The sequence below is a fragment of the Cupressus sempervirens genome, chromosome 3 (assembly GCF_028749045.1).
Source record: "Cupressus sempervirens isolate cs-2001-9-10 chromosome 3, ASM2874904v1, whole genome shotgun sequence".
In the NCBI taxonomy this organism is placed as follows: Eukaryota; Viridiplantae; Streptophyta; class Pinopsida; order Cupressales; family Cupressaceae; genus Cupressus; species Cupressus sempervirens.
In genome coordinates, this window is record NC_143120.1 from 802,768,981 (window position 1) to 802,778,947 (window position 9,967).

General features: G+C 33.7%; 2 non-coding genes across 2 annotated transcripts; both read right to left on the reverse strand.

Annotated features, from left to right (window-relative positions):
- Positions 1–9,264: 9,264 nt before the first annotated feature.
- On the reverse strand, positions 9,265–9,338 carry TRNAN-GUU (transfer RNA asparagine (anticodon GUU)). Its single transcript has one exon. It is a non-coding gene; the product is annotated as a tRNA-Asn (tRNA).
- A 128-nt stretch (positions 9,339–9,466) lies between these two features.
- TRNAE-UUC (transfer RNA glutamic acid (anticodon UUC)) lies at positions 9,467–9,540 on the reverse strand. The gene has a single exon. It is a non-coding gene; the product is annotated as a tRNA-Glu (tRNA).
- Between the last annotated feature and the right edge of the window lie 427 nt (positions 9,541–9,967).

A 9,967-nucleotide genomic window follows, 5' to 3' on the forward strand; every position in this document is an offset into this window, starting at 1 on the left:
TTGCATAATTTTTTTATATTTAACGAATTTGGTTGAACCCATGCTATCATTTATTTTATCTATTGTATATCTTAGTCCTTTATACTTTGGTCTTATGGTTAGCTCAATAGGCTCTCTAATTCTTTGTTCATGTTTTTCCAATCCTTTACCTTTGTAACCTATTTTCTTCATGATATTCCAACCAATATTGTTATCACAACTATTATTATTTGTAAACACATTATCCTTTTTTTTTAATAACATTTTTTATCATCTTTATAAAAATCACACTTATCAAATGATGATTCCAAATCTTATGTATTACATGAAATATCAAATACTAATTTTGTCTTCAAGCATGCATTTCTCAAAGTAAGTGATTGATTTAATTCATCTTTTAACAATTCATTCTCCTCTTTTAGTCTCTTCATTCTCTCCTCTAATTTGTCACTTTTTTCTTAACCTCATGAAACAAATTTAATTTTTGTTCTAACTCTGCATTTGCATCTATATACGCACTAATTTGATTTTAAAAATTACACTTTTCTACTCTCATTTCATTTCTTAACTTTGTCAAATTCTTCTTGCAAAAAACTACTTTCACAAATTAAATCTATATTTTATTTCTTCACCTCGTTTAATTCTTCTTCTAAATTGTTTATCTTGTAAATCTATATTTTATTGATAATAATTAAATCTTCAATTAATATTTTTAGATTTTATAATTAAATTATCAAATTAATATAGGTATTTAATTAATTTCTATTAATTAAATAATCACATATTAATATTCCATTTTTTAGAAGGTTTAATTAATTTTATTTATTTATGATTAGCTTTCAATTAATCTTTTAACAATTTCACAACAACATGTCAAATTACTCCACTTGACTACAAGCACAGTAAAATTTGACCAACTCAAAACATAGAAAAGATGCAACAAATATACACATGCTCAAATAAGGGTTTATGAACTCACATTACCTTGAAAAATTAGAGAAGGTAGTCAATCAGATAATTGTCGACTGTTTTAGAACAATGTTGGCTTAGATTAGAATCAAGGTCTGATTGCTATCTCCATTCTCTTACTATTGAGATAATGTGATTGGGCGCGCTCATCTTGACTATTCCAGGAAGTCGATGCCTAGTACTTGCAAAATACAAGCAGGTGTGTGTGTGTGTGTGTGTGTGTGTATATATATATATATATATGTATGTACACACACACACAGATATAGATATAGATATATAAGACAATGGTGGGGATTAGTACATTATGCACATCTTACAAGCAAGAGACTACAAATTTGTCCCTCAACCACATCAGACACATCAAGCTAAATATTAAAATATACATGTCAACCATACACATATGGGTATGGGGTTGGTGCATCATGATATGCAATTAATCATCAATTTCAACTATCATGATATAATCAAATAACCATGTATCAAAGTACGACAACTACAAATGTAATAGAACTAAAATGTACATGGAAAGTGGTTTGAAAAAGCTTGACAACATAAACTACAATAATAGCAAAAAGGTGAGTAATACTATATATATATATATATATATATATCTTTGTAAGTGTGTACAGACATGCGCATATATATTAGACATACGTATATTTACATATGCATATATAGAATAAAATAATAGTAAGAAAAACATGTTATTATAAAAGAGTGCAAATATGATGCTATGAATAATTTAAAAGTTGATATAATTAGAGAAATGATAAGTTTTAGGAGATAAAGATGTAATTGTAGTATAATTAAAGAAATGATAATGTATTGTCTCTAAATTTGGACGGTTGTGATAATTATTAAAAACAAATTCATAGCACTATAATCTATATGCCTCTAAATAATGCATGCAATGAATATAAACATATCATTGTAAAAGAGTATATGATTCTATGGTGAATGAAAATTTTGACATAACTAAAGAAATGATAGTTCATAGCAAGAGAAAAAGATACATCCCCAATTCCAAGATATTTTATCTAAGAGGTCATTTTCTATAAGTTTTCCTATTTTTGTGGACACACCCCTTGTTTCTACACTTTCATTAATAATATGTGTACATGAATACTTTTTGTGCTTCATCATTTTTTTTTGTGCATTCATCTTTATTAGTTAGGATTTAAGTTATTCATTTGCATTTTGGTTTTTTTTTACATTGTAATGAGTGTCTATTTTTTGTCATTTAGTCATAGGCCATTTTGTAGGATGTGTTGATGGAAGCCCCTTCAAATTACTAATACCTTTCTTGTGGGATCCTTAGAAGAGCAATGGGTTATTATTTAAACATTTCACTCATTAAATTCAAGTTTTAAAATATGACATGCACTTGTATTTTCACGTCTTTTTTAGATTATATTAAGTGCTTGTTGTGTTTGACTCAAAGAATTTGTGTTACCCAAGGTTGTTACAAATATATGCTCTTCTCTCACCTTCATGTATCTTGGGTAAAGATAATTTTGTATCAAATTTTTAGAGAGGTATTTCTTGGACCAAGATGTACTTGCCCCAAGGAAATAACCTCAAGTAATGTTTTCAATTTGGCTCACTATAGCAAATGAGAGATAAGGTTAAAGCAAAGTCTAACTGATATTAGCACTTAGTGTATAACATCATGTTGAAAGGACACATATGTTGCATACATTATACCTTTAGTAGATTTGGTTAGAGCCTCAAGTGGGTTGTTGGATTCTCATAATGTATCAGTCCCCCAAATTTTACTAGACAATTTTGTTTTAGTTGTCAAAAACCCTCTATCTACTAGTGCATGGGGTCCCTTAATAAATCCCACATTCTTGTGGCTCTTGGTAGAGATAAAAGTTCCTCAGGAAGTGATGACTTTTGTAATATGAGTCTTAGCGTGCTAGAAAAGTGAGCATAGTGTAAGGAAGTGTTTGTGCCTCCAAGCTTCTAGGCTATCTGCTTCAAGTTAGCACGACTAGATTTTATCCAAGTGGGAATATGGAAGATAGTGTCATGGCCTACCATAGGAATTATAACTGTGTTTGTGCATTCTATCTAATATCATTTTAGGATTAGTCATTTTATTTTATGTGTGTGTATATTTTTCTTTCCAAAAATTGGAAAAACATTGAAAAGTTAGGAACTTGAAAATATTTGTAAAAACTTGAACAAAACTATTTAACTATGCATTTTTCACATATTTCTACACATTTTACTATCTGTGTTGGGCCTTTAAAGAATCGAATTATGTTCATATACTATTTTTTTCTTCACATACACTTAATTGTCATGCACATTTACATCAAAGCCTACATGTTGATATTTTGGCCAAATTTCATTATCATTCTTGTATACCCATTTTGTCTATTATCAAATTCTAGAAACAACAAATACCTTTAGGACCTCAAAAGAATAGTTTGAACATCATTTATATAGTTTCACTAGTTTTATCTCACTTGTTCATTTTCAATAATCTTCCAAAATTAGTTTCTTACCATTGAAAACTAACCAAAAACATCAAATCTTTGTGAGTCTCCCCTATGAGGATCTATCATCTTCATCTAGAGACTTACCTAAACATATTTTAATAATATTGTTCATATAATAGTGAGTTGATCATCTACTATAGACCTAAATTGTCATCATCGACTTTATTCAACATCAACACTTTATAAAACTTACCATATCCCTTCACATCTCAAGAATTCATCCAACCTACACCATTTTCATCTCTCCTTTTATGGTATCTCAAACTAGATCACAAAAATCGAAGGGAAAAGAGAATCAAGAATAATGAGACAATATAAAAGGAAATAGTGAGAATGAGGACCCATGGTCAAGTTTTGCTAGGGAATGTTCACATTAATAAAATGATGAGGAGTCTAATGAGTATTTTCAAAGCGGGTTCATCCCCTTGTGTTGCTTTAGCAATCCATTTCACTACTAGGGCAATGCCTTGGATTTTCAAATCTTTCAAACCAAGTCCCCCATAATTCCTTTCTTTTTTGCGCACCAATCCCTCCTAGCAACATGAGATTTACTTGTTCCCTTCCCATCAAACCAAAGGAAGTCTCAATGATCTTTTGTAAAAATTCAAATTGACTAACATTGAAGAGCCAAGTCGAGGAGAAGTATATTGAGTAAGAAGACAAGAAATTCTGACAAACCTAAATTCTTCCTGCCATAGTTAAAAACATAGTGTTCCATTTGTTGAGTTTATTACTAATTTTCTTTCTAACCCAATTCCACATATCATTAATGTTAGGATTAATGGCGAAGGGAATGCCAAGATACTTCACAACGTGATTCAAACCACCCTAGCTGATACCATATTTGTTGCACCAAGAAGGAGGATTTGGGTTCCACCCCAAAAGGATGGATTTAGAGATATATATTTTACTTCCAGAGGTTACACAAAAAAAGGTCTAATTTCTCCATTAGGTGCTCCGTATTTGTCTCTTCAAGTTTAAATAATACGACAGTATCATCTACAAACTAGAAATTAGATATCTCATACACATTTGGTAGGGAGGGACTTCAAACCTTACGAGAAAGAGAATTATCTCTAAGCATGAAGTGTAAGGATTCTGTAGCTATTGCAAATAGTGTTGGGCTAGGGGGCATCCCCACCTGATAGATCTTGTGAGTTCAAAGCATTCTACTTTGGCACCATTAACCTCTATAGCAGCATTAGCATCCTTCAAGAGTATACCTACCATGTGAAGGAAGGCTTCTGGAAACCCAAGGGCTCTCAACATCATGAAGATGAAATCCCACTCAATCCTGTCATATGCCTTCTCATAATCTATCAGTAGCATCCGAATATATTATTCTGAACATCTAGCTTAGTCCATGGTTTCCCAACAAGTAAGAAGATTCTCTAGGATATATCAACCTTTGACAAAACATGTCTATGTCTGACTAATTATCTTAGGGAGAATATGCACTATCCTAGAAGCCATAATCTTTGCAAGGATTTTATATGACACATTCAAGAGTGTAATTGGTCTCAAATATTTTATCAAAGTTTTATCACCTCCCTTATGGATTAATTTGATGAGGCTTGCATTGATGTCTAGATCCTTTCTCTAATGCAAATAGGTATAATTCTTGCAGGATGGGGCTAATTCAATCTATATTGATCTTGAAAAATTCCACAGGAAGCCCATCTAGTCATGGGGTTGTCTCTTTGTTCAAAATGGAGATGGCATCTTTGATTTCTACAAGGGAGATAGGCACTTCCAACAAGGATGAATCCAGTTCCGACAGTTTATTAGGAATAAAAGATTGAATCTTGCTCCTAGCTTTCTTCATGCTATCCCTAACATCTTCTAAAGAGAACAGTAGTTTATAATATCTAGTGAAGGCACAAAGGATATTTTCTAGATCTATGTAGTTAGAGCCATTCTCTCACACACTTAGTTTAATCTTTGGCTTCCTTAAATTTCAAAACTCTGAAGAAAAACTTAGAACCTTTGTTCCCCATCTTTAGTCAGTTAACTCTGAATCAAACTTTGGCCCCTTGAATCTTCTTCGTTTGAAGTTTTCTTAGTTTGTGCTTAGTTTCAATAACAGCCTTGAGAACTTGAGGGTTGGAGGGTTGACTTTTAAGAGAGGCTTCAATCGATTGAAGGGAGTTGATTACGGAGAGTCCTAATGCTCTGCCATCCTCGACTTTTTTTCCCAATAGCTTGAATAATTTTTGCCAAGTCTTGATAGTTTGATCCATCCTGTGATGGATTTTTGTGTCTATAGATGGTAGAATTGTACCATTGTACAATTATGGTTACTGCAAGAACATCTTGATCTTCCAACAATGAGGCATTGAGAGCAAAGGACTTTAGGGCTTTGATGTTGGAACGGGGGGAACCTAGTTTGAAAATTTCAACCAAAATAGGGTGGTGATCATATAGCGAGTATGGTGAGACCTAGACATGATTGTTATCAGGGGCATTGGTACAACTGAAAAAGTTATTGTCAAAGTAGACTCTGTCAAGTCCAGAGTAAATTCTCTTGTCCCCTTGTTAATAATTGGGCCAAGTGAACCAGATACCCAAGGATTGATGCCTCAAATTTGTAAGGGGGTCTATGAGATTGAGTTTTCTCAACATTCTAGACCAAAAAAATTGCTCATTTCCTTTCCATATGAACTTTAGGCCACCAGTCTTGTCTTGAGGCCTCTCCACCATATAAAAGTCATTAGCCAAAATCCAAGGGATATTGGATAAAGAGGCCAACCACTGCCATAACTTGAATATGTCTGAGTGATCATTAGGGGCATAAACTGAGCAGATGCCAAACTCAAAATTATCAGTCTTAAAAGAGAACCATGAGGCCTTATTATAGGGTGAGTTTCCCCAGTTAATGATTTCTTTCTCCATGTAGTTCCTATCAGTATAGCAGTCCCCCCCTTTCCCTTAGGATGCTTAGTTGAGAAGGAAGTTGTGCCCTTCCAAATGCATTTAAGAGCAATTTCAAGGGTAAACCCAATTGCCTTGACTTCTTGAATCAAAATGATATTGGTATTTTTTGCCCACTTTACAAATCTCTTGACAATATAATTTTGATTAGAGGTTTCCAGACCTTTGACATTCCAAGAAGCTAGTTTCAACATGTCCATAAAAGTGTTTATTTGTCAATATCCATTGGGGTATGAAAGCCCTTGAAGCATTCTGACATTTTGGTTCTAGCCATCTTAAAGGCCCTTAGCATTCCCAATTGTACGAGGGGGTCTTCCTCTTTTTCTCCATACAACTTCTCCATTTTCCTTGATGAGAGGGTTACAACTTTTTTTGCATGTTTTCTCTTATCTTTAATTTTTTCAACACAAAAGATATATGTGTCATCCTCTGCAGTACTGTCAATTATGGAGCCCTCCCCCACTCTAACCTCTGGAGCAATAATAAGATGCAACTCCTCTGCTAAGAAATGATTCTCTTGAGGAGACTAAGTGGAGCTTGTCCCACCACTATCACGATTGGCTGCAAACTCCCCATTTTTTCCAAGAATTGGAGATTTCATTGGCTACTCGGGATAATAATGAGGGAATAATCATAAAGTCTTTCCTCTTCATTCAAGTAATCCATCTTGTGGGTGACAAGGGCCTCACAAGCCAAACTTTCTTGATTCTTTGAGCTAGATTCAACACAAGGTGTAACTGACAAAGGAGAGGCAACCTCTTTTTCTATTTCAGGTCAGACTTGGGAAAAGCTTCACAACCGAGGAGGACGAGTCCTTGACAACATTTTTAGCCTTCTCCTTTAGAGATCTCAAGGCCAACTACTGAGCATTCAATGGGCGAGAAATGACAAAAGAAGGCTTTAGGTTGAGCCCAAGATTGAACATTTGACAAGGTTCCAAGTTCTTCTAAGGAGGTTATATGTACTATTGGTGGTTTAGGGTCCATTGAAGGCTTAACAAACTAGTCTTTCAATGTGTCTAAAGAGGCTCTAAGTTTTTTAGAGTCTTTCAGCCATTGAGAAGCCTGAGGATCAAGAGAAATTTGGGTAGAATCTTTCCAGGTAGAGGTGATAATAGACTTGAGCTTAGGAGGCAGTGTCCTTGACCATGGATTGTTTACCAGCAAGGAGAGGGAAGTCCTTCCTTTTATTCCCTTCGCTTCTGCACAAATAGCAGGCATTAAGCCCTCCCATGTAGACAATAGGACATCAAATGGGTGAGGTTTCGTCATCCAGGAAAATTTTATCTAGGGCATCTACACCAGGGAAAATGGAGATAAGAATTATGATATCGGCTTTAGGGATTAGGGTACTGGAACAATCAATTTTAATGACCCTTCCAAATGGATCAAGTAATTGTGGAATGAAGTTCCAAACAAAAGGGGGAAGATTGCTAATTATTTTCCATCTTAGGCTAGCAAGGGCTAGGACTTCATCATTAACTGATTCGAGAGACCATGACAATGCCCTAAATTTTGCATTACCTTCTTTCCAAAATTGTTTGTCTACAACATCTTTTTGGGAGTCAGGGATGCAAAATATCACAATAAATAATCTTCTTTGCAACATTCAACAAAAGAAAAATGGTGTCGTAATTTGTGTCCCCATACTCTTTGAAACTAATCATTAAGGAAATTCCTCGAAAGTAAATTGAGAGGGTCCATTGCAACAACAAAAATTGCAGTGTTATTTAACCTATTCATTTCTTTATCTAACTCCACTCTCATCTAGTCGTTAGGTTTAATAACAAGGCAGGGTGAGGAAGTATCCTTACCTCCATCTCCATTTCTAGCGGGTTGAGTTGTTGAGGATGAGTTGTCTTTGATGAACTTGGCATCGGCTGGGACGTAGTGGATTGCTTGTAGTGCTTGCTTGAATGACATTTATTCTCCGCCATCTTCTTGGTTGTCTGCATCCTCTTTCTATTCTCCATAACGAGCGACAACACGATTGTGAAAGGCGATGTGGTTGAGAGAAATGGACTTGTTATTCAACTTCGTAGAAGATTTGACAACATTGTGGCGACTAAATGTTGCTGAAATTAGTTACCTAAAGGCGGTTTTCTTTTTCAGCCTTAGAGAGGCTAAGACCATTAAATATAAGTACAACGGGAATCGATAAAATCTCATAAAAAAAAGACTTTTATTTTAAAATATACATAAAATAAAATTAAAAATTAAAAAAAAATCACACTCAAACAAATCTATATATATATATATATATATATATATATATGAATGACATGGTGCTATTCCATATATTAAATCTAAACGATTGCCACAACTCTTTGGAATGGCCTCAACCCTAATTAATCAGATGACAATAAAGAAGAGGAAGAAAAATTTGATGTCTTTGACAATAAAAGTTGGACTACATCTTCAGCCTAGAGAACGGACCAACAAGGTAAATCATAAATATTTATCAGACAAAAACATTGTTTAAAACCGTTGCAGCAAGGAGTTCAATACCCCTGAAACCTTTACAGCAGATTGAAAGCGGAGGAAATCCAGTTCAACCAGCCATGTATGTCGCTTTGCTGCGTGCTTGCGCAGATGAGAAATGTCTCCCAGAAATAAAATCAATCCACCTACACACACACACATATGATGTTTAATAAAATATAAACAATAAAAAATAAAGATTTTAGCGAGTCGAAAATAAAATAAGCATTAAAGAAAAACCCACCGCCCGAAAAACAAATTATTACATTATAAAATCTAATCGAATCATTTAAATATAATTCTTTACCCATAAATAAATATGATATGGATAAAAGTTATGATGTATAGAGATGGTGAGGACTGAATATACAACTGTTAAAGATACAGACTTAAATCACTAGAAGGAGGGCTTGAACCTCCGACCTTGTGGTTAACAGCCACACGCTCTGGCCAACTGAGCTATTCCAGCAGTTGGTTTTGAAGTGAGTGCAAAATTATCTATACAATAAGTACAAACGTTATTCATTGTTTCCCTGACAAAACTTAACTACATCTGAGATTTCCGTTTCCGAAACAAAATATGAAAAAATAAAAAACTTCCGTTGCCGGGATTTGAACCCGGGTCGTCTGGGTGAAAGCCAGATATCCTAACCGGACTAGACGACAACGGATGTGGAAATTTTGAGTGCAGAATTCTAAATAATGGCAAAGCGACAATCTTTCTACATTTTCGCAAAAAATAAAATTAGAAGTTTGATTTTTTATGTTATTATTGTATATAATTTTTTAATTTTATTAAAAATTAGTTTATATTTATATTCATTTCATCTATTTTTTTGTTTAATAGTTATATATTTGTAAGAAATTCACATATAAGGCAAGAGTCTGTAATGCATTAGTGAATTGTGAGTCTCTCATTGGGGAGGTCTTGGGTTCAAATCCACTTGAGATTAACACATAATTATAATTAATCTAACAATAATAATAAAATGAATAGTGAATAATCTAGGCTTTGGCCGATTACCTATAAAATAGAAATAAAAATTTACATATAAATATATCATAAAGTTATATGTCAATAACAAAATTTATTCCCTA